Genomic DNA, 26,914 nt, shown 5'->3' with positions numbered 1-26,914 from the left:
GCTAGGACGCCAGTCTGTTAGAGGGACAATGTCCTTTTTCATTCATATTCTTTAGAAAGTATCATTTAAACTATTATTTATAACCTTAGAGACTTGTGCAAGTCTACAAACAAAACGTGTATTCCAACAAGCGTTTATTCGAGGAGTTACGGTAAGCTTACATATCGCAAGTCACATATGATGAGCGCTACCTACTGTTCGACTGTTATCCATCCAACCGCCTATAGTCACAACAGCTGCAGAAAGCACACCGACACTGGAGTTTATTTCACCCTGCTCGATATACCGCGGGGTTTGTTCACACACCGCTACCTAAATCATAAGTTTTCCTCGATTTTATCTCATCGACCATAAACAAGACCTGCAAGACTACATGCTGGTCTTTTTCTTTCACCAGGAAGTTATAGTATATATGACAACTGCACACACCTCCTCCTGCAGCGGCGTTACAACAGGGTACTATTAACACGTGTGGATACACTGACGATTCACCTATAACGCGTTAGGTCATACTACGTATGGGGCCGCTTAGGTGAATATGAAGAAACACTTGTAATCAGAGTATTACGGGCCAAGTGGATCAGACTGAATACAAGTGTTGGAATACCAGCTGGGGGATACCTGTGTTGTCAGCTGATTGGATTATCGGAGATTTCGTAGATTATCAACGATGGATTGTGATACGATCCCGTCCCTGTGGCTTCAGGAAAAACAAAGGAAAAAGGTGCAGCTGGAACTGGTAAGTACTTTACATACAGACATACACGATACTTGTGCTTCATCTTCAGCTGATCGGATGTATGTAGGCAGCGAACTGGAATCAGTTGGCGTGTTGTCAATGCTTAAATGCCGCATGAAACAGAGTTCTGACTTAACAGCATGTGGTGATACAATTACTTCAGCCACAGATATGTCCTATACTATATCTTGTCCCGTATAGTACATCGAGCAGGACAATGTGTGGGATATGCTGCCATAAGCGAATAAGCGGTGAATATACTGTCAACATATTGTCAAATACTGCATCATACATACAAACTGTAATTATTTATGCATGTGTGTGTGCACACACCCCACCCCACTCTCTCTCTCTTTCTTCTCTCTCTCCCTCTCTCTCTCCCTCCTCTCTCCCCCTCCCCTCTCTCTCTCTCTCTCTCTCTCTCTCTCTCTCTCTCTCTCTCTCTCTCTCTCTCTCTCTCTCTCTCTCTCTCTCTCTCTCTCTCTCTCTCTCTCTCTCCGCTGTATTCCGCTGTCCTGTCATGCTGCCCTGCTCCCTAGTATTTAAATCATGACATAGATTTAAATATGTTCTATTAACGCGTGATGGAATATTACTTGTACCCTTCGTCAGCAGTAAATGCCCCCAACAAGTCCGGGTTTCCTTCTTTAATCGTACCCACAATGATGAGGAACCAACATTTGAAGGACTAGCACTACATGGGACTTCATGCCTCCTTAGGTTAAGATGACAGTTGAATTGGAACTCGTCTGTTATGAGATATGTGATATTACGTGTTTTCCGCGATCTGGTGATTCGGTATTTAGAATTTAATGCAATATTTATGTGCAATTAAAATCGAGATTCATACAAATTTTTAAAAATGAAGCCAATTTGCAACTTTTAAACGATTTTATGATTCCGAATTTCCATTAACACGGGGTCATTACAGGTCAGCGTTAGTAAACAAGAATAATACTGGACTTTGCATGACCAGGATCAAAGTTAAAAGGGGTGATAATTGGACTGACCCTAGTACCCGTAGAAGGATGACACTTCGGGTATCCGTGTATCCAGCCGCCCCGTTACATGCTACGTACAATCTATGTTCTGTTACATCCACGGAAGCTCTGTATCGCCTTTACATCCTTCAGTGATGATCGATAGAAGGCTTTGTGTGATTTCAACAGGCCTGCCAGATGTGATTTACTTCCAAATAAGGCTATTTTTTAAATATTTTTTTTCATAAAAGTATATTGATGTTTCATCTCAAGCACACAAAAGGAGTTATGTTGCTGCAGTCGAGATGAATATATATATTTCCGTTTTCCACGTTGCCAAAGTTGAAATGATAATCTCAGTCAACTGAACGGCTATCTGCCTTATCTGTGAGATGGCCCAAGTGTTGGGACAGCATATGTGGCGTCACATGCAGCGACTGACCTTTGACCTGGATCTTATAAACTCGACATATTACGTCTTGATAGTGGATGGGTTGTGTAGTGAGTGAGTGAGTGAGTTGGGTTTTACGCGGCTTTTAGCAATATTCCAGCAATATCGTGGCTGGGGACACCAGAAATGGGCTTCACACATTGTACCCATGTGGGGAATCGAAGCTGGATCTTCGGCTTGACGAGCGAACGCTTTAACCACTGCGCTACCCCACCGCCCCGTTAGGCCGTTTTGAACAATAACTAAGTTGATTGACAGAGTGTTAATTTAATTTTGGGGGAACCCAAAGGGATGAAGTCTGTGACATTTACAAATTTTGGCGAAATGGTGCCGACAAACCCGCAATCACGGCACTCTCTACATATCCCCTAGATCAGCACAACTCTGAACGTCATCGATATTCTTTCAACCTTAATATCAATTCTAGTGATTAATTTGATAACAATCAAATATATCTATACATTCTATGTGATCGAAGTGTCGAATAAATATTAGTAAATTGAATCCTCTATGTAAATACGTTTACTTGAATTTTGCAATGTCAAATATTTTTCAAATGTATCTTTGAATCAATTAATTAGAATTGATCGTAAGCAACTTCTGTTTGTCGTAAGAGAGTACTGACGGGGTTGACCGGACAGGTTCGCTGACCTGCTTGAGGTCGTATCCCATGATGTAGATCGATACTCATGATGTCAATCACTGGATTGTCTGGTCAAAACTGCTGAGTGCGGTGTTAAATAAATAACGTTTTCGAAGAACTTTCTGAAAACGTTTATCATAACAACGTTTATCCATGGTGTATCCAAGGTAATGACAAAGTTTAATCTTAAGCTATGAGTGAGTGAGTGAGTTTAGTTTTACGCTGCACTAAGCAATATTCCAGCTACATGGCGGCGGTCTGTAAATAATCTAGTCTGGACCAGACCATCCAGTGATCAACAGCATGAGCATCGATCTGCGCAACTGTGAACCGATGACATGTGTCAACCAAGTCAGCGAGCCTCACCACCCGATCCCGTTAGTCGCCTCTTACGACAAGCATGGGTTACTGAAGATCAATATTCTCACCCGGGCAGGGTCATGTCTTGACTGTATCGGACCGCACCGTTTTTAAATGACTCGCTAGGAAAGGTTAAAATGAGGTGTGAACGGAAGATGCTTGGCATAGTGCCATACAATCTCAACCATCCATTAGACATTCCAGGATTTTCATTTCTTACGTTTTTCAGTTTTTTAATCGGGCTTTGTCAGAATAATTTTCAAACGTAGGTTCAAAACATAAACTCGAGTAAAATGACTTGTGAGTGTGGCTCTAAAATGAGACTGGCATGTGTTTGTGGGATCAAAGATTAAACTGCTTCACAAATTCAATAACAGACAAATTCTGACATTACGCGCTGGCTCTCACTGTGGCCAGTGAAGGTGATGAAGCGAAAAAACATCTTTTAAATTGTTACAAATCTTTGCACCAAAGGTTTATTGCCATAACGTTTTTAAGTTCTTGTGTATAATACGTTCATTCCAAAATAGATCGCCAATATGCATTTAAACTTATGCTCATCAAGTTTCTGAATTTTCGAGTGGACGCTATTGCATATGATCATAGGGAAATATAATGTAACTTCTTACAAACCTCTCAACTCAAGTTTATTGCCGTAATAGTTCTTTTGAATGCTACAAAAAAGTCATTATTTTTGTGACCCACTGAACAAATAGCCAATTCATATACAAGCCTAAATAATGGCGCCATTGTAAGTGGTGATGCGAAGATAACATTTTAATTGTTACAAACCGCTTTACTAAGTGTTTATAGCCATAACAGTAAAAGGGTTTTCAAATAATACTTGGCTGCCCACAACATACATAGCTGATACATCTGAAAGCCCACAAGGGTTGAAAATTGGCAGCTGAAAAGAAAATCCGAAAACTTGATCTACTCTTGAGCATACTTTTCCTTCCTGGTGACGTGTGGTCCTGTGTACAGAACTCAGGTCACGAATCAGTTGAAGTTAAGCAACGTCGAGCTCGGACAGTCCTTGGATGAGTGACCGTGTTTGGCAGCTTGACTCCTGAGAGTTTCTAGGACTTCAGTCCTGCCCCACAATGAAGCACATGTGACACATGTGGTCTCATAGGCAAGTGAGTTTGTTCCAAATTGCTTCTGTTCACCCAGCAGAAAATGGGTACCCGGTTGGATAAAGTCATGTGACTATAACCTTCTAGCGCCTAACAGGCAGCTTGGGTTATCCGGGGTAATAAGAATCAGATTCTGATTAAGCGCCGCGAGTAATCACATGGTGTTTGGAGACTGTGCGCTATAGAAGATGACTTATTATTATTACCAAGTCGTATGACACATCCCGACTGTCACATTGGTAAAATGTTTACAATACAGTTAGTGCTGACCGTGACGGACCCCAGTCGTGACGAGCAGTATCAAGAGTATCGTCACTTGTGATGTGGGCGATGAATTGCTGATGTCTGCAATAATAGACGCCATTTATACGACAGGTGACACCAATTGTTTTGAAAACATCGACACGGTTTAACTGAAACACTTCTTTTTCTCATTAATCTCGTTTACATTTAAGAGATTTGTTTACTCTGAGGAAATCAGTTGACTGGTTTATTTCAGGTCAATGGCCTTCATACTGGAAACCCAAGACAGTGTACTTCGTGTATCTATGGTGAACAATGCCCATAATTAGGCCGGTTGTTTTCTCAGGCATTGAAACCCTTTAAGCGTGAAGGGAAGAGTGAGTGAATATGGTTTTACGCCGCTTTTACCAATATTTCAGCAATATCACGGCGGGGTACACCAGGAAATGGGCTTCACACATTGTACCCATGTGGGGATTCGAACCCAGGTCTTCGGCGTGACGAGCGAACGCTTTAACCACTAGGATACCCCACCGACCCCGAGAAGCACGAGCATGATGCACACAAACCTAGAAACATAGTCAGGGCAAATGTAGTATTGTATGCGCCAACAGAGGTCTCTGTAACAGCAAGTAATGTGTACATCGTCATGATGAAGTAAATTGGTTCCAGAGGGCGGCCATCTTCGATCCTCAACTCGATGTTTGATTCGATCATTAATCCGATGAAGTAAAGCATCCGTAATTTGAGGTGAGGTGAGGTGAAATGGGGTTTAATGTCGTATTTGAGAATATTCCGCTCATATGACGACGTGCATGCGTGTGTATGTGTATGTGCGGCTGCTTGTACTAGCCCAGACTGAAGCTGGTTTTATAGTGCTAGCCCACTGAGATACCATGCCGCAGTTAAGCATGAATACCCCACTCAGACACATTATACTGACTCCGAGCCGACCAGTCCTTGTTGTACCCATTAATGCCGAGCGCTAGGCAGGGACCAACACGTACCATATTTTAACGTCTTTTGGTATGACGCGACCGGGGATCGAACCCGCGACCTTCCGCACTCCGGGCGGACGCTCTGAGTGACCACTACACCACGGAAGCGGTCCGTAATTTGAGGTTAGGGAAAGACGGGATAATAGAGGATATATTATTCGTATCCGATTAGACATGTAGATGTGCGCGCATTGGCAGACTTCAGACATTCAGGATGATCCTTTGCCCCTTAGCAGTAGCTAGCCACGTAAAATGGAGATAAGAACAAAGAATGGATAAGGCATATGGCAACATCAGCTGGGGTGACTGGAATTCATGAAATATACTCACAAACCTGTGGATGCAGTAAACAGAACGGAATGAAACATCCCAAACTATTAACATCAACGTTTCCGGACACGAACCTATAAATATATTAATTAGTTTTAAAAAGTGGAAAACAAGTTTTTCTGTTTCGAAAACTGTGTGAACGGAATTACAATATGGCTTGAAAATCTGTTTTTAGATAAAGCAGGCGTATTGGGTGACTTTAGCGTTCTTAATCGTTTTGTGATCTCATGCCTTTAATTTTGTGATTTCATGCCCTCTATTTTGTGATCTCATGCCTTCTATTTTGTGATATCATGTTTATTTTGTGATTTCATGCCCTCTATTTTGTGATCTCATGCCTTCTATTTGTGATATCATGTTTATTTTGTGATCTCATGCCCTCTATTTTGTGATCTCAAGCCTTCTATTTTGTGATATCATGTTTATTTTGTGATCTCATGCCTCCTATTTTGTGATCTCATGCCCTCTATTTTGTGATCTCATGCCTTCTATTTTGTGATATCATGTTTATTTTGTGATCTCATGCCTTCTATTTTGTGATCTCATGCCCTCTATTTTGAGATCTCATGCCTTCTATTTGTGATCCCATGCCTTCTATTTCCACATGTTTGAAAAGGATCCCGTGTGTCTGATATACCAGACTAGATACAAACATCAGGGGATTCTCGCGTTCACTGACGGGGATGTTGCAATGGGTTCTTATGACAGGAAATTTCGCCTGACCTGACAATAACATCTCTTATAGTATAAAAGTTTGAAAGGTCATTTGCAAACACTAAACATTGTCTCCCTTGACTCGACCAAACCGTTTCAACATTCATAAGAAATCTCTGCTTAAAGCAAAGTCGGTTGTACAGTTCCGACCATAGCATGAACATGTGTTTATGAGTCATTATCAAAAGAGCATAGGCGGATCCAGAGGGGGTTGGGGTGGCGGGGTCATGAAAGTTTATTAAATGACCATTGAAACTCTCGTGAAAATGAAGTGTGCACAACACACACACACACACACACACACACACACACATACATACATAGAGAGAGAGAGAGAGAGAGCACTACTTGTCCACCATTACGACCTGAGAATCACGTCTATTGCTGCTTTCAGTAACTCCCTTTTAGAAAGAAAAAAATGCGGGAAGATGAGGACAAATACACACTCCTTGAAGACAGAATATGTTTAATGTGTGACCTCCATCGAAAACGAATATATTTTTTACTATTATGTCCTTCCAATCATAACCTACGAATAAGATACCTTGTACGAACTGTACTATTCTCTTCAAAACACTATCACGAAACTGAATACTATGCTAACAATTGGGCAAAATTAATTGTGGAATACACCGTGTAAAACGATTTTGAGTGACTAATTACCGTGTTAGAAAGAATATCTTGTCCCCGTGTCATTCAGTTGATATTTTGTATGCGGGTCATTGGCCTTTATACGGAAATAAACTATGCATACTGGAGTGCTGAAGATTACTTTTCACCCGGATCTTACCGGGTACAACGCAATGAATCTTCTGATCGCTAAATCATTTGAGATAATGTTCGATAATGTTCTCTACTGATTCCTCATCAGCACACAGGTCTTATGTTAATACTCTCCATTATTTCGAATTCGATTTGTTTTCATTTATCATCGAGGCTTCCTATTCATCGTTTACATCTTTCAAATGGCCGTTCAGTCACAGAACACATTCTGCGGGTAAAAGAGCTCAATGATTTTCTCTGGCGTAATCAATGACTCTCTCAGGAACATAGCCAACGGTCGGATAAGAATGGCTCGTTTACATATGGCGCCTGGTTTATATCCTGTGGATGCTAGAATTCAAAGATGTTTATTCCATACACTTTACACTGCCTCTGTAGATCTGGCCTTTGATAACCACGTTCTGTGTGATCTATGATATTGCCTGACTAAATGTCAAGACGTGTATTAGCGTGTTACTATAATGTGGTGTCTATATCTTCGAAGAGGAATCAAGTATTCGTAGTGTTAAGACAGGGTCGTATATTCAGTCCTATCTTTTTGTGTATTTGTAAAACATTTTACCTGGGGATTCAAAGGGAACTGTACACAGTTTCCATCGCTCTCCAGATAATGATATTAGGGATGCTGACTATATATGAGAACCACATGTGGATTTAACCAAGGATGGATGTAAACCAATAGGAGTATCAAGAGCCCAAAGATCGCCATAAAACTGAATCCTATTCTTACACTACAGCAGGGCTTTGGAACAAACTGAAACTTCATCTGAAGACTTCTCAAAGACACACCTCTTTCATGATTTTAACAATCGGTAAACTTTCCGTTGATCCACAATATACATATCTAGTCGAGCACCGTCACCGTTGTATACTATCAAAGAAAAGAAACGCATAGGCCAGAAATCTGTTGCGAAAATGTTGTATTTTCAAACATGTATAACTCGTCCACAAATAGACTTTAGTACATGAAGGTTTACATCAGTTTAGAAGAAGGAAATGTATATACAACCAAGTGGATAATTTTAGATAACGGAGACGTTAAGCGCGATGGTGGCGACGTAGCACGGTCTCCTGGCTCTCCAGGGTCTCCTGGCTCTCAGTCGAATCGTTCTCAACCTGTTCCGTACTGTTTGACCGGATATCCCCCTAAGTCCAGGCACCCTGGCTGCTGTGCTCTCACCCGTGGCAGAACGATCACGCAAATGTAGTACCCGGATGTACCGATCTTGGGCTGCAGTGGTGACTCGAGGTCTGCCTGTACGGGGACGGTCATTTGTTATACCTGTTTGGTTGTAACGAGCTGCAAACCGTGATATCGTGCTCAGACTAACATTCAGACGCCTGGCAACAGAAGACTGGTAATCTCCAGCGTGCATTCTGTCAATGGCGATGTTCCGTGTCGCTGCGTCAAGACGTGGCGTAATGATTTGACCTTGAAATTCCTTGAAAACGAATGCCGATTTCCGAAAGTAATCTGGATTTTTATAGCCAGACAGTGCATGCTCTTTGCTGCACAATTTCAACTGGTGTGATTTCTGTTTGGTTTGGGCGATGCTTTTTAATCCTTGTAAGAAATCTCATCAAAATCAACATTTTCAGATAAGTCGATTTTTTTGTGCAATTGTGTAAAATCGTGTTATCAACACTTTTGTTGCATATTTTGATGATTGTTTGAACCCTATAAGTAATTAATAGATTTTAAAAAGTACAAAACTTGGCGTGGCTGCATGTTGATGCATTTTGGAATTAAGAGTCATACTGTGGACAGGAATTTGTTTCTAAAGCATTTTTTCAACTGGACATGCCCTTCGACTTCATGTTAGTTATATTCATTGATCATTGTCATGGTGAAATCCATCTTGATGAAAATATGGACAATTTTAGACTGGTGCGTTTTCAATGATGTTCATTGCTACCATGGCTACGTGAAATGCTCGATTTTGATTGGTCAATCAATAAAATTAGACGCTATCAATTTCGGATTGAAAATTCGTCTGATTTCATGACCGCTTCACTGCGCACGTATACAGCACTGCCGCATCAGCTTGACCACCAACATGGCTAATATCAACACAACAGACGTGATGGAAATGCTGATAAAACATTTATTAAAACTCGAAAAATACAATTATTATATGATTTTTCCTCCACAATTATTAGGGAACCTCACTATCATATAACCTTCTATAATAAAAATATTCAAACTCAATTACAATACACAGCCACAAACATAAACAAACAATATCTAACATGTAAATCAGAAAGCCTTGTAAATGTCATCCCTATCTATACAAAATGTGCAGCAAATCCTTACTAAACATTTACCTGCCTGGTAAATGGTATATATTTGTTTCCGTTTAGAATCATTAGAATGGGAAATTCGCAAGATAACGGTCAGGCGAAAGACAAAATTTATGCCACTCCGTCATGTCCCGTTGCATCGTTAAAAAAATACATGTAAAAACTTGAACCACCAGAATTCTGCTCTGCCAGCTTCCCCACAAGGCTGTCACTGCTGGTGATCTATGTTCGTACACTTTGAAAAAAGTTTGGCCATAATCCAGTCCCAAATGATGATGTTAGTCGCATGTACACAAAGCAGCACTGTCACTCTTTTCGTCGCATGCCGGGGTGGAGGCACCTACAGCCTATGTAAGTGAAATCATGATCTACACTCGCTGGTCATACAAATCTTTGAATAGTTACAGGTCGTAGGTCGATCAGAAAAGGATCTATTCTTCGATTCTGCAGGGTTCAGATTCGACAGTCAGTCAAGTATTTTCAACGCGTTTGGATTCTATCAATTCTGCCTAACATTCATCTAATTTCCCGACACAGTACGTTTATCTCCTAAGTATATATCTCTCCCCAATAAAGGAATGAGGATGGGATAAAGAGGATGGGCTACATGCAAATGTGTTTATGATTTAGGAATGTCCGGAAGTATCAGACAAAGATAACAAAACCGTCGAAGTCTTAAACTGTCAGTCGCTGAAAGTGGATGGGTGACTGTGTTCCACAGCTGGAACGTAACGCAGGTTAGATGTGGGGTATCGTCAGACAAGTCGCCTCACCCAGCAGTGAATGGGTACCCAGTGGGATGACCCGAGCAAGGTTTGACACCGCTTTTATCAACATTCCAGCAATGGATACCAGATATGTTTTTCACACATTCTACCTAAGTGGGGCATGACGAACCAAAGCTTTAACCACCAGGCTACCCCACCGCCAAGGGTGAGTGAGTGAGTTTAGTTTTACGCCGCATTCAGCAATATTCCAGCTATATAGCGGCGGTCTGTAAATGATGGAGTCTGGACCAGACAATCCAGTGATCAACAGCATGAGCATCGATCTACGCAATTGGGAACCGATGACATGTGTCAACCAAGTCAGCGAGCCTGACCACCCGATCCCGTTAGTCGCCTCTTACGACAAGCATGGGTTACTGAAGATCAGTATTCTCACCCGGACTTTCACGGGTCCCGCTAAGGATGACCTGATAACGTGGCTGTTTAACGTCTCCTTACGCCAGCTTGGTTTGTATACACCTCAGCACAGGGCTTCAAATCACTGGACAATAATTTCTACACGTGTATTTGATGAAATGAGTGTAGCGGGAGAATTTTCTAAGAAATCCATTTCTACACCGATTTCGTTCAAATTTGAAATATAAGTTACTCATAACATATAAAAACAATATGCGGTTGAAAAAATCTAGATTAATATTTTTAAAATTTATTTTCCAAACAGTGATTCGAACCCCTGTGCTCCTCGGGGTTCTGGGAATGAGATTTGAGTGCATACTGCTCCAAAGACGTGGGTAATAATAAAGTGGGTTGTTTTTCTTGTTTCCAGTCGCTGGGGCTTGGGGATGCGGCGTTAAGCAACGCTACTCACTTCTTGAGGACTTGGGTCTTGTGGTATTTTGAACACAGGCAGGATGACTAAACGGCCATGTGACTAACACATTTGAGATTCAATATCCCGTAGGCTTGTAGTTCAGTTGATGATACTATCGCCAAACCACCCTTGTCGTTTTCGTTGAGGCGGCCATAATCTCGTGATCTTCTGCACCACTTGTTTCCTCGGTCACTCAGTTCATTAAGCATGTGTCAAGGAGTGAATGTGTCAATTTATGTATGTATGTATGTATGTGTGTGTGTGTGTGTATAAGTGTATGTATGTATAAGTGTATGTGTGTGTCTGTGTGGAGAGGGTGGGGTGTGTGTGTATAAATATGTAACATCATAACTAGTGTCAAATGTGTGTGTGAGAGAGTGTGAGTTATGGAATATAAAATAATATAGAACGTCATCCTGGTCCATTTGGACCTCATGTGTTAAACGCGAAGAAACAACGAGTTCTCTCCTCCCGTGACATCGTAGAGTTTAATGCATAAGGTCCAGATACAATGGTACCTATGGAATTCTATATTTATTAATACCCTTTCCATGACACAGACCGTTTTAATCTAACTCTAAACGTCACTATTGAAACTTCCACATTGAGGAGTATCACTCCGCGCAAGGGACGTATCACACATGTATACGTAAAAAAAACCCAGAATAATATTTGACACAAAGCAACCATTTAATCATGGATCCAGTTAACAGGGAATACCATGACGTAAATACCGTCAAAATTTACATGCTTACGGAAGGATTCGAGTACTGCCCAACATTCGAAAAAGTAGATCCGGCAGCCGTTCTATTCGGAATTCGCCCGAGCTCGCCGTAAAACACTACTGTATTTCTGTCGTAAGATTAACTGGGTATGTAATAGTGTATGTCTGTTGAGGTGTTTTTAGGGTGAGATATGGTATCACACGTCACTGACGCGATGTGTGGGATAGAACTGGGAATGTGTGTCCCTGACATGGAGTGGTTCAGGTGAGTTATGGCATCGTGTGTTGGAGTCGAGGAGTGTGTTGGTTGAAGTATTGTCGTAACTCTCGATTGGGCGTCGGTAGACCCTACAACAGTCACCTGTTAATATGGCCGTTCCACATAGTTCTGGGGAGATGTAAGCTCAATCTATACACCCGTTTGATCCGTCAGAGGATGCCCAGTCAAGGAGTGAGGATCGGACGACCGGGGCTCCTAGCTAACCACATTGCTTTCATAAACTGGCGCACATTCATGAAATAATTAAACCAACACCGGGTTCTATACTCGCATAGTTTTACTCAATCCCTCTCTTCATTACAAGGTGACTTGTACCGGACAGGACAGGGCAAGTTTTTTACCAAACGTAAAACTGCAACGATCGCGATGCAAAGACTTTGAAACCCGCACCACTTTGCTAGTGTTAACGGTATCTGTTAAATGTGTTCGAGCCTGTTCCGCCCTTGTCACATGTCCCGATACAATATTTCTGATTCATTTAAAGAGACATCATTCCATTGTCTCATGTCGTACCTCGTGATTGGAGATTTACTGTAAACTACTCATCTGTGATTCACCATCAACTAATACTTTAAGAGTCTTTTAGATTCCGATACTCCCAGTTATTATGTTCTATTTCCCTTGATTTATTGCCAAGCAGTGATAGCATCCATTCTATCACGAAATAAAAGCAATTCTCGATAATGGGTTTGTTATACTTTTCTTGTTTGAAAGATGTATTTTTAACCATATAACAATATGATGTGGTGTTTTTTAAGACAAGTACTCTCAGTGTGATCAACGTTACGACAATGGACACCAGAACGGGCAACACGGGTGGGAATCAAACAACGGTTTGACAAACTAGCACGTTGCTAACCCACAGTTTGTCATACAGGTCTGAAATAGAAATATCCAAGTATGCAAGCAAATTCAAACTAGTTTTACAAGTCAAGACTCACAGCTCAAGGCTGAAAATGAAGACCTTTAGTTTAAGCATGAAAACCTTGCTGACGGCCATTATGATGCTAAAACAATTGTATGAGTGTGATATCAATGCTAAACCGCTGAATAATCTCTAGTGGGTTGGGGTTGGGGTTGGGTGGATTGGGGTTGGGGTTGGGGTTGGGGTTGGGGTGTGGGTGTGGGTGTGGGTGTGGGTGTGGGTGTGGGTGTGTTACTATAAAATAGCTATAGTAACGCACGCACGCACGGACGGACGGACGCACGCGTACGACATACAGATACACGTATGTAGCAGGGCGTGAAAATACGTCATGACGTCATTACCCTGTCAGTACGCTGACGGGTTGAACCTCTTTGGTCATCTGGACAACACGCCAGGAAGTCCGTGGTTCGAATCCCATCACGGGCTAGGACATTTTATAGTTGCTAATGCAGTTTTCTTGAAATCGATCTTACCAAAATCCCCATCTCCAACAGTAAAACCAAATGTAACTTGGATTTAAATATACTGAGTCAAAAAGAAACTTCACAAAATGTAATTTGAAAAATAATGAATAATATTTCTCTGATGATACATCTATGTATCCGAAATGGGATCCCTATCTTTCGACTCTAGAAAAACGTTAGCAAAACCCACTCAAACCCATCCATTCCTCGTGCAAATGACGTTAGTGCCAAATCAGGTTTTGCACGTGCAGTCACGTGATCTTCGCATCGAAGTTTTCTCCATATGCACGTGTTTGCATTGGCCTCAAGAATTGAAAAAACACTTTTAAACCACAGTTCTAACTGTACTTGAAATGCCACGATTGTCAAATGTGCAACGTGAACGTGCCGTTGGCATGTTGCAAGCGGGAAGATCAGTTATTGACGTCGCAAGAGCAATGGGATGCAGCCGTCGTACTGTGTATGACTTGCGAGGTCGTCTACAACAAACTGGCACCACTTCTGATCGCCCAAGGTCGGGTCGTCCACGTGTGACGTCACGAGCAGAAGACCGTCAAATCGTCCTACGTCACCTACGTGACAGATTTCTGCCGGCTACACGAACCAGGGCTGAGATGTTTAGAGGTCGACTGTCCTCACAGACTATTCGAAATCGGTTGCGGGCTGCCAATCTCTATTCTCGACGTCCATATCGTGGGCCAATATTGACGCCGTTTCATCAACGTCAACGTCTGCTGTGGGCCCAACGTCACCTCCGATGGACCCAGAGAGACTGCAATCGAGTCGTCTTTAGCGATGAATCCAGGTTTACCCTCAGATTCGCGGACGGCAGGCATAGAATCTGGAGACGACGTCGTGAACGGTATGCCCAATGTTGTGTACAGGAAGTCGACAGATTCGGGGGCGGAAGTTGCATGGTGTGGGGGTGCTTTCTGTGGGAACAACCGTTCCCGACTTCTGGTCATCCGTGGAAACCTCACAGCTGCTGCTTACCGCGACCAGGTGCTCACCCCTGAACTCGTTCCTTTCATGGCGGCTCATGGCCCAGGTCTACAGTTCCAGCATGATAATGCTCGGCCGCATACCGCGATGTTGACACGAAATTTCCTTCAAAACGCTGGAATCAACGTCATGGACTGGCCATCGAGGTCCCCTGACCTAAATCCAATAGAGCACGTTTGGGATGCACTTGGGGGGAAGGCTTCGTGGTCTTAGGAACCAACCTCAGAATTTGCAGGAACTTGGCGCTGCCTTGCAAGAGCAATGGCGCAGAATCCCCAACCACGTGTTCACAAGCATCAGGCAGTATGTGAGGAGACGGTGTTTGGCAGTGGTGAATGCGCGGGGCGGCCATACACGATATTGAACTGAGTAATTTCGCATTTTTATTCTTGTGACTTGACATTCTGTATACCCATGTTTTGGAACGGCCGTGTAGCCTAATGGAACTGATTATGGCACTGTCAGTGTATCGAGTACATCACACAGATCTCAGCAATGAAATAATAACAATTTAACCATCTTACCATCTCTTGTTCTTTTATAGTGCCCTGAAGAAAGAATGTGAAGTTTCTTTTTTGACTCAGTAGACACAAATTTTCTACGTTTTTGTCAGATTAGGTCAAAAACTTCATCTGAATAGTTTGACGCCAGTCCTAACCCGCAGTCTGAACTCTGACTCGAGGTCACTGATCCTCGTGGAGAAGTGTTTACCCATAATCCTTTACACCAACGTATTACTAGAATCCCTCGGGTCAAGATGGCGTGATCATGCATTGGGAACGGGTGTTTCTGCAGTGGACGGCGATCAGTCGCGGTCGAATATTTTAATACGAATAATTGCACGAGTCAACATAACTATTTGAAGAACTACCAAAGCACTGTCCATCAGGGCAAATAATCTGAAAGATGTGTATTCCATGTTAAACGACAATATAGAACGTGGTTATCCATTGCACTTGCAAATGATACAAAATAAATATGTTTTAATTCGCTGAAGACATGACCGGCAACGTAGCCATTGACATGGTTTAAGAGCCATCTGCCACATGATATTCCACAAGCTGTGTTAGTGCTACACAGACAGGTGAAACGTTGCGCTTTTGTGACGTCACTGCCGTCCCCGATACCTTAAACTTCGGGACAATAATGGCTTGAGGTGACCTGTTTAGATCAAGCTACAGCTGAAAGCCGATGAAATTAAGACTTGGTCACAAGGGCAAACACCTCAAGCATGACTCATGACTTTCTTCTGACATATTTTCTCAGTCAACCCCTCACGCTCCAGTGTCAAATGTCGCAGTGGCGGTATTGGATGAATTCCTCACAAAGCCGAATAAACTCAACCAGCGCATTGTCAGTCTGGCACCTGCAGCACGAGGTTTTCGTGACAATAGTGAGAGCGAGGTTCCGACAATCTTTCAGATGTGCTGGCAACACAGCACTGATCATTGTATTGGAAATGTATGCTCCCAGTAATAGGGCCTGTAAGTCTCTCAGGCGCTACTTCCGGTACTAAACTGGTTCCCGGCTCCCTTTGCGAGCGCCAACTTTCGATATGCGAGACGGCGTCCAGTTTACTTCCGGAACCTGATTTCCGGTGACAGGCGTATATTCAAGAACCAGTTCTGGTTCCAAATTGCGCGAACGTCAAATATGACTTTACCAGGTTAAGTGTACAACCATATGCTTGTCTGTCACAGCTGTTGACATTCGTAATAGTTGTCTAATTTTGGGATGGTCCGATCGGAAATTTGTTATTCCTGCATGGACTATCGGTTCCTTACTGTCAACTGACAACTATGAGGCCATTCGAAAACGGATGAAACGATGTATTTCACCGGAAGTACTAAGGTCTCGCGAAGTGGCGTGACCTTCTTACGGGTTCGAATCCAGGGAGCTGCACATCAATCTTAGATGACTGGGCCACCCGTGACCCCGAAAGGGTTCAGTTTCACAGAGACACTATAAGGCAATCATTCTCCCTTTACTTAACACTCTAGATACCCGTGAAGATGCGGGTTAAAACTGGCCTTCAGCAACCCACGCTGTCGTTGGTCGTGTCAGTATTGACAGAACACCGGGTACCAGTCTGACACCAGGGTGAGTGAGTGAGTGAGGTTAGTTTTACGCCGCACTCAGCAATATTCCAGCTATATGGTGGCGGTCTCTAAATAATCGAGTCTGGACCAGACAATCCAGTGATTAACAGTATGAGCATCAATCTGCACAATTGGGAACCGATGACATGTGTCAACCAAGTCAAAGAGCCTGACCATCCGATCCCGTTAGTCACCTCTTACGACAAGCATGGATTACTGAAGATCCATTCTAACCTGGATCTTCACGGGTCTGACACCAGGGATACGTACAACATTTGTGTATCCTCCTCCACAAATAAACATTATAGCGTCTGTAGCTACCCCAAACTCATATCCTTTACGTCAGAACTCATTACGTGCTCTAGTGTGTTCCGAATGCATACAAAATACTCTAAAAGCAACGTTTTAGCAACGTTTTAACTGATTGTTTATTGTGGGTTTTGTTTTCTTGTTAATGTTAATCTAACACACGATTAAGATGCCATGGTAACCAAAAGGAGAATTACCCAGTCCTGTGTGAGATATGCTGGATCCTGTAGTAAGTTTGACTACGCTGACTACGAAATCAACCAATAGAAATCAATACATATAGATGATGCCGTCTCTTCTATACCACGTGACTATTTCTTCTACGTTACAACTGACCGCCGCCATATAGCTGGAATATTGCTGAGTGCGGCGTGAAACTAAACTCACTCACTCACTCTACGTTACAACTGCATACATGCTAAGCCTTTTCTGTTCTGTTATGACTTATTTCTTTTCGTAACGCAATGCGTACTTGTTTATTACTCAGTCTATCCTATGCCTATAATCCCCTAACCGTTTATCTATTTGCTCCCCATAACATCCACGTAATGGGAACCTGGAAGGATCGTGTCAGTATTGACAGAACAACATGTGTGTATACTCCTCCACATAAATAAACATTCTAGAGTCTGTAGTTACCCACCGTCAACACTTACCCTATATTGACCTTGTCCCCTGTCCACAAGGTCATACACTACACCAAATCAGAATCAGACGTTTAAGAAGCGTTTACGTAGAGTGAGTGAGTGAGTGAGTTTGGTTTTACGCCGCTTTTAGCAATATTCCAGCAACATCACGGTGGGGGACACCAGAATTGGGCTTCACACAATGTACCCATGTGGGGATTCGAACCCGGGTCCTCGGCGTGACGAGCCAACGCTTTAACCACTAGGCTACCCCACCGCCCCGTTTACGTAGAGAGCCTGCACAGAAGATGCATCCTCTCACAGTTGTGATTGGATGTGAAAGAGTTTTTAGTTTTTTAAATGTACATCCGCCCAGTAATGAAAACTAACCATGTTTTTCAGTATTTTTTAACCCGATGACTTGTGCTGGATGTAACCACAGGTATTTTCAATCGGGTGACATTTTGTGCGGAAATGGGGTTTGCCTGCTTGGCGTCCTGAACTCGGAAAAGATCTGATTAAGTTGTTGGTTTGTTTTTATTGCTGGTTTTGTATCAGACTGTGCACACATGTACATGTTATAGCAGTTAGGGGCTTTGCTAATTTTTAAATGAATATAACTTTACCAAAGATATTTTTAGAAAGAAACATTTAGTTTTGTGTAACAACAACGCGATCGTAATGCTACACAGTCTATAATGGTATTGTTTGTTTGCTTGTTTTGTTGTTTAACGCCGCACCCGCATCTTCACCGGTATCCATAGTGCATTGAAAGTTTTCCGGTTATATCAAGTCAGTCATCCAATGGTTGGTTTTTCGTTTGGGTTTTAGCAATATTCCAGAAATATCACGGCGGGGGACACCAGAAATGGGCTTTAGCAATATTCCAGCAATATCACGGCGAGGGACACCAGAAATGGGCTTCACACATTGTACCCATGTAGGGAATCGAACCCGGGTCTTCTGCGTGACGAGCAAACGCCTTAACCACCAGGCTACCCCACCGCCCCTGCCGTGTAAGAGAAAGAGACATGACTTGTGATATAGTATAGAGGACAAGGCTTAACCGAACTGGAGTAAACTGACGCAGTATAAAGCAGTTAAACACACATACACACACACTATGAAGCTACAAATCGACCTTGTTTCAACATCGTTAACGTCAAGTGTTGACAAATGCTCCTCTCAACAAGTGTACGGGTCGTAAAACGAACGTTAAAACAGCCTTTTATTTTTACCCTGGGAGTTTATAGAGTCAGTATTCCGAACTCACTCACTAGTGTTGTACGAGTGAGTGAGTGAATGAGTTTAGTTTTACGCCGTTTTTAGGAATATACAAGCAATATCACACCAGAAGTGCGTACCTAAGTAGGGAATCGAACCCAGGTGTTCATCGTGGCGAGCGAACGCTGTAACCATTAGGCTATCACATCACCCACAGTATTTTACGAAGGTAGCATAGAAAGTAGTACTAGTATTTGATATACATATAACCCGTGAAGAACTGGTTAGAACTGGTCTTTAGTAACCCATGCTTAGTTGACACATGTCATCGTATCCCAATTGCGTAGATTGATGATCATGCTGTTAATCACTGGATTGTCTGGTCCAGGCTCGATTATTTACAGGCCGCCGCCATATAGCTGGAATATTGCTGAGTGCGGCCTAAAACAACAAACCAAACACGTACATACTAAACATTAAAAAAATGCAAAGGTGTAGGTGAAAATGCTGTAGGTATATTATATTTCTTCGATACGTTTTCAGTCAAATGGCAACTTTTCTCAGTGCTTTTGAGATTTGTATACAGCAGTCTTCAAGATTCAGGGGGGGGACAATGAAACTTAATGGTATTCTGGGTTCAGTGGAGCATGAGGTGGCACCCTTGTGATTCAGGTTCCAATTAACCGAAATATAATTTCTGTTCACCTAAGCTGACGTACAAAAGAAAGGTGACATAACATTTTTAAATATTTACGTGGGTTGGTTTTTTCCTTTAAATAGCCACAGCAGTAGGTGTGTACCTGCAGTTGTACTTCAGTTTATTGCCGTTTTATGCATGCATTAAAACGTGTTATTTAATGTGCTTGCTTAAGGCGTTTCATACACTGAGCACGAGTGGGTTATGTCCGTGTGTGATTTATGGTGGTAGCTTGGTGAGAAACTGTCACTACACGGCTAGGAATGGCCTGTTAAAACCTACTTCAACGCCGTTTGACCCCTGAAGATCCAGGTTAGAATTGATCTTCGGTAAACCATCCTTGTCGTAAGAGGCGACTAATGGGATCGGGTGGTCAGGCTTGCTGACTTGGTTGACACATGGCATCGTATCCCATTTGCGTAGATTGGTGCTCATGGTGTTAACGTTGATCACTGGATTGTCTGGTCCAGACTCGATTATTTACAGGCCGCTGCCATATAGCTGGATTATTGCTGAGTGTGGCGTTTAACTCCGTACCGTTTGCCGTGGTCAGTTGGGAATCCGGTATATTGTTTGCAAGGAATTCCGGAATGATCATTTACCGTTTCGTACGTGAGCGAGTCAGTTTAGTTTTACGCCGCAATATTCCAGCTATATGGCGGCGGTCTGTAAATAGTCGAGTCTGGACCAGACAATCTAGTGATCAATAGCACAAGCATAGATCTACCCACCTGTGAAGATCGGGTTAGAATTGATCTTCAGTAACCAATGTTTGTCGAAAGAGGAGACTAACGGGATCGGATGGTCAGGCTCGCTGACTTGGTTGACACAAGTCATCGTATCCTAATTACGTAGATCGATGCTCAATATATTGCTCATACTGTTGATCACTGGGTTGTCTGATCCAGGCTCGATTGTTTACCGACCGCCACCATGTAGCTGGAATATTGCTGAGTACGGCGTAAAAGCAAACTCACTCATTCAGTTCCAAGCCGGATCTCAAAGGGTCTTTTCGTACAAACATGAAAGTGGTGCTGAAAATTATTATTCAGCCCTGAACTCTGTACCATTTTTATCAATTCAGCGTGTTGAATTTCAACCTTCCACGTTCATATGTTTATATTCCACAAATCGCCACCGTCTACTGTTCACACAAAACTGTATAGCCTGTGAAATACTTCATGTGACCCATCTGCCATCGAACAATGTGGACGTTGACAGGTGCCACAACAGTCGAGCTCGATAACAGAAAAATGCTGAATATTCGGTGCACATGGGCTGTGGGTGTACAATTATGCCAATTTAGAGTGAGTCGGGGCGGTGGGGTAGCCAAGTGGTTAAAGCTTTCGCTCGCCACGCCGAAGACCCGGGTTCGATTCCCCACATAGGTACAATGTGTGAAGCCCATTTCTGGTGTCCCCCACCGTGATATTGCTGGAATATTGCTAAAAGCGGCGTAAAACTTACTCACTAGAGTAAGTTTGGTTCAACGCAGCTTTTATCAGTATTCAAATGATATGTCAATCTGATCTAGGTTGATCAACAGCATGAGCATCGCACTACTCAACTGGGAACCGATGACACGTGTCAACCAAGTAAGCGAGCCTGACCACTCGATCCCGTTAGTTGCATCTTACGACAAGCATGGGTTACTGAAGACACCTGCATTGACGAAGACGTAATGCAGGTGTCAGACGTTCACCACATCGATGAGATCCTCCAGTACGGATTCGGTACGGGCAAATCTCGAAACATACTCAGGGCAAACCGGGAACAGAACCCACGATCATATTTTTCTGAGCCCAAAAGAAAGTGTGGCTTGGTGGGTTGGTGGTCGGAAGAACGTCAATGTTTATGCATTCGCAAAGTTTATTGGTGATGGATTACACTAAAAATACACGTAAAAAATGTAACTGACTCATTTGGTGATATATTTTACACGATTACTGAACGCGAATCGTTAACACCCACACATGTTCGTATCGGTGCTTGCGTTCAGCTGAGATGAATGGAATGGCGCTTGGCAAATTGTCCAAACCGGTGAACGTTTCAACAAATAACCCCTGCATACCTGCTCCGTGTATATTAATGGATGCTTGTGAGAGATTAAGTTTGATTACAAGATCAGTCCCCAAAACGCTTCCATGCAAGTGAAGTGATTTTAAAGCATTGCGCATTAAATAAACAGACTTTTTAACTGCGGTTACCGTATTCCCTCTACCGTAAAACACTTCCTTGAAACTCGTATACATTACATCCAGCCTGGTTGCCTGGATAAGCTGCGCCTGCGCTATCCCCAGCGCTGCTTAGGGACAGTTAATAATTTATGGCTAGTGGGGAGTGATGATGATTTTAAGGCGGGGTCACCCATTTTGTTCTGGCGAGCTGGGGGAAGGGGTATGTCATCAATTTTGTACCCACCTATTAGTGGGGTCATCGATTTTGTACATAAAATATGTTTAAAATTATGCTTAGAAAATATGGGGTGGGGGTTCAGTGATTTTGTACATGACAGGCAGGCGGGGTCACTTATTTTGCACATTATTTTCATAAGAACGTCGTCTTTACAAGGCTCTGCTTTTCGTCCCACACAGTTACCTCCCTTAGGATTTGCAGGAATGTTCGAATCACAAATTCACCATATGTTTCTGTAGTTGTTAGCATCCTAACCAACTTGGTGTTGTCAACAAAGTAATTGACGTCGCCTTCTGCATCAGTTAAGTGAGTGAGTGAGTGTATGGTTGAGAACGTGAATGAGTTGGTCAGTGGGTGGGCGGGCTGGTGATTGAGTGAGTGAGTGACTGACTGTATGGTTGAAAACGTGAACGAGTTGGTCAGTGGGTGGGCTGGTGATTGAGCGAGTGGGTGGATGAGTGAGTGAGTGACTGTATGGTTGAGAACGTGAAAGAGTTGGTCAGTGGGTGGGCTGGTGATTGAGTGAGTGGGTGGATGAGTGAGTTTTTACACCGCTTTTAGCAATATTCCAGCAACATCGCGACGGGGACATCAGTACGGGATTATCTCACTAACACTATTATGTAAAGCAAATCTCCCACCTCTCGCGCACTTACCGTCACCCTGAGCGACAGACAGAGTAATTTCTGTATAAAAGATGATGAAACTTAATGAGTGGGTACGGTAATCATGCACAGCTTCAATAACATATTTATCATCGGTTAGCCAGGTCACACGGGGTCATGGTCTTGCCAGAGGGTTAGATGTTAACCTATAGATAGTTGAACACAAACACTGCGATACTGTTCGTAAACAGGTGCTGGTGAACTTTGTGTGAGACCAGTAGCAAAGTGAGGGCGTGGATGGGAAGGTGGGGGAGTGCGTAGAGAGAGAGAGAGAGAGAGAGAGAGAGAGAGAGAGAGAGAGAGAGAGAGAGAGAGAGAGAGAGAGAGAGAGAGAGAGAGAGAATGAGAGAGAGAGAGGGGGGAGGGTGGAGTATGATTAGTGAGTTAACGAGAGAGATGGGTGATAGGTTTGTGTTTGAGTGAGTGAGTGTATGGTTGTAACAGTGAACAAGTTGGTCAGTGGTTGGTGATGGATTGTGTGAGTGGGTGAAATAATGGCCACCCATTTTGTGGAGATGGAGTGTGTCCCTAATTCAATTCACCGTAGACGTTATACACAGACTACAGAAAACCTAAACCAGTGGTTGATAGTAAGAGCCACATTCGCCGCTATCGGTTTTACAGCTTACAAGCCATTGTGTTGCATGTTGCGTCAAGCAACAAATGAACTTACTCCATTCATTACCCAAAGGGAATCCCAATGCCAGCAATACCAAGCAGTTTCAACAAGGTTATATATGTGTAACTTTCCTCATTGATTATAAACTCGAACACTACTTAGTCTATACCTGTAATAAATGAAATGAACAAGATTCTAAAGCATTTCATTGGCTAACCAAGCTGTGTTGGGTTTATTTTACCATAAACCGATTCTTTTTAAGTGCCACACACGAGCAGGCTGCTGTTTCCTGATTAGTTGATAATATACTGAGGGACAAAAATAAGGGATCACATGAAAGCACGTACAAATGTTCCTTTTTTTCCCCAGTTTTCTTCACAAGCTTTGCATCGCATAAATTGTGAAGAAACCTGGAAAAACACCACATGAAAGCACAAGTGTTCCTTTATTTTTTCTCCAAGGTTTCTTCACAAGCTTTATATCGCATAGCTTGTGATGAAACCTGAAAAAACATAAAGGAACACTTGTGCTTTCATGTGATCCCATATTTTTTTTCCTCAGTATAGAACAGGCGAAGCTTGTATCGCATCATTTCGTTGAACGACGCCACTGATTCCGTACCGTTGTCTACATGTTTTATGTCTATGGCTAAATAAGCAGTCTGTAATGTATTATATGGTTGAATGTTCTTTTAAAAAATATTGACTTAAAACCAATGTGCGGATGTGCAGTCTCTATACCGTGCTTCAGGTTTATAGTCATAAACCAAGAAATATTTACGCCATTTTATACCAACGCCAGCTTCAATCGTGAATTAAAACTTTTATGTTTATTTTCCTATCTAAACATACCCTGTCAACAGAGGAAGCATTTGACTGACATGCTATTTTATTAATAGAAGTCAAATCGAATTCAACATGAAGCGATTACCACAGCGACTGATTGAAGACAGCCATTATCCAAATGTACATTCAATTCCCGCCACGTCATATATGTGTCAATCAATTTCCACCATTTATATGAAGCTAATCCCTATTGTTTATCCTCCTCTCAACTGCATTGTAAATTGACTTGTCAGTGAACCTATGCTACTGTGTCATTTCTCATTCTCCGATGTTATTTATTTTACGACATACCAGTATATGGACTTTATCGATTATACCCAGGTTGTGTAGTAATGGCGCTCTTTAAGTCCCATGTCCAAGGCAACGCCATTGTCCCTTAGGTTGTCCATTGTTGCCCATTGTTGTCCTTTTCTGTATCTGTGCTTATTGGGCGGCGGGGTAGTCTAGTGGTTAAAGCGTTGGCTCGTCACGCCGAAGACCCGGGTTCGAATCCCCACATGGGTACAATGAGTGAAGCCCATTTCTGGTGTCCCCCGCCATGATATTGCTGGAATATTGCTAAAAGCGGCGTAAAACCAAACTCAGTAAGTCAGTCAGTATCTGTGCTTACATTTACCGGTATATTATTAGCAATATCAAGGCAAGTAGCTTTATAGATGACAACTTCCTTATTACGTGTGATGAGACGTTTCGGTATAGATTCTTATACCGTTATTAAGTGAGTGAGTATGGTTTCACGCCGCTTTTAGCAACATCCCAGCAATATCATGGCGGGGAACACCAGAAATGGGCTTCACACATTGTACCAATGTGGGAATCGAACCCGGGTCTTCAGCATGATGAGCGAACGCTTTAAGCATTATGCTGTATAAGAATCTTACCGAAACGTCGCATAATTTAATAAAGAAGTTGTCATCCATGAAGCTTCTTGACTTTATTATTTCTAATGAATTTCTAAAAGCCGATCAAAGAGTGAGTGAGTGGGTGGGGGAGTATGGGTTTACGCCGCTTTTAGCAATATTCCAGCAATATCAGGGCGGAGGACAACAGAATTCCGCTTCACACATTGTACCCATATGGGGAATCGAACTCGGGGCTTCAGCACGACGGACACTCAGGCCCCACCTCTGAAAAACAATGTTTTTAATTAAAATATGTGTCTAAATTCTGTCCGCGCTTATCCATTTGAACTGCCTTGACTCATGGCATGATGGGTACTTACATACACACTGACGTCATCATTCGTGACCAACTCGTGTTATTCCGGGACAAGCCGAATAGCGAGGTTACGGAAAGGGGCGAGTGGTGACGAATGTGACGCCATGTGTCGTATCCTAGTGTTTAATGCACAACACAATCTTTTCTTCAATATATTTGAGAACGAGGCTGTACACGGAGTTGTGCACATGAAATCCATCATGATTGACAGTCAGTGAAATGTACATGAAATGAACAGCGGACGTGTGTTTGGAGGTAAATCTATCAACGGCGCAACAACTACGTCAGTAACTACGATGGGACCCAGTTAACAGAGCAATGAAATGGTTATATGTGGTGACGGCGCACGAAGAGCGTATTTTATGACTGCTTCAAGCAGTTGGTACCATTAACTTCTATTTTCTGATAACTTCTTTTCAGGAAGGTAATTGTTATCAAGCATATTGTCTGTTTCACGTACGTATGACACGGTTCAAAAACATATTTTCCCCACAGATTGCTATATTTATATATTTTATAAATATCGTCACATCGGAGATATCTTATCGTGACGTAAACATTGATACATTAAAAATGAACTCCTTACTTGATAAATATATAACATTTGTTAGTTAATGCCATGAAATATGTGGTTAAAACTGGTGAACGAAAAGTCCTAAACACTGCGGCAGCCATGTGAGGGTAAACCATTTCTCTAACCTCATCTTACCATCAATTTTCTCGTAGGAGAAACAAAAACATCATTCAGCTGTATATATAGAGGATATTATACGAGTGCCCATGTCATACTATGTTTACTACACGAGTGCCTAAATGTTGGTATTTCCCGAGCGAGAGCGAGGGATATACCGATATTTAGGCACGTGTGTCGAAAACATGGTATGATATCGACACGAATATGATATTCTGTTTATTACTGAAGTCGTCAAATTGAGGTAAATACACCCAAATCTATTTTCAAACATGGGCTGGCTACCCGCCGTCGCCGCATGTAGAACGCAACGTCACAGAAGGAACGTGACGGCATAGCATTGTTCATGACGTCACGTCACCTTCACAAAGTGATATTTTGCCCTAGGGCATCATATGAAAATATGAACCCCGATAATTTCGTAGGTAATAAATACCGATATTTACCTTTGCAATCCACATGGTACAAAATAAGGGAACTGATATGAATTACGTGAAGCGCATGTTCAGTTGTCATTTCAGTCTCTGTAAAGTATTATTTACGTGACGTAGCCAGATGTTGACGCAATACATTTTTGACGTCATGTGTGTTATGACGTCATTATCAAAGTTGTGTTGACCCTATTAAGCTGGTTCCCGGCTCCCTTTGCTTGCGCCTTATTGCGATATGCGAGACGGGGCCCAGCTTATGACCCAGTTAGCATGTTTGTCAAGGTGAAGGACACCACCTCTTCAGTGCTTGAGTTTATTTTAAAACATGGATAATAAAGAGATGATCACATTACTGTGTCTCCTCTCGAGACTCAAGACATGGGCGGGAAGCCATGGGAAT

General features: G+C 42.5%; 1 protein-coding gene across 1 annotated transcript in view; it reads left to right on the top strand.

The window, feature by feature from the left end:
* The first annotated feature begins 412 nt into the window (after positions 1 to 412).
* LOC124261806 (5'-AMP-activated protein kinase subunit gamma-1-like) overlaps positions 413 to 26,914 on the top strand; it is a 455,838-nt gene continuing 429,336 nt past the window's right edge. The window contains exon 1 of the mRNA XM_046696179.1: positions 413 to 739. The gene's annotated coding sequence lies outside the window, so the exon portion shown is untranslated. The remainder of the gene's footprint in view (positions 740 to 26,914) is intronic.

The sequence above is a fragment of the Haliotis rubra genome, unplaced genomic scaffold (assembly GCF_003918875.1).
Source record: "Haliotis rubra isolate DU_JTF1 unplaced genomic scaffold, ASM391887v1 Scf81, whole genome shotgun sequence".
Lineage (NCBI taxonomy): Eukaryota > Metazoa > Mollusca > Gastropoda > Lepetellida > Haliotidae > Haliotis > Haliotis rubra.
This window is presented reverse-complemented; position numbering and strand designations above follow the sequence as displayed.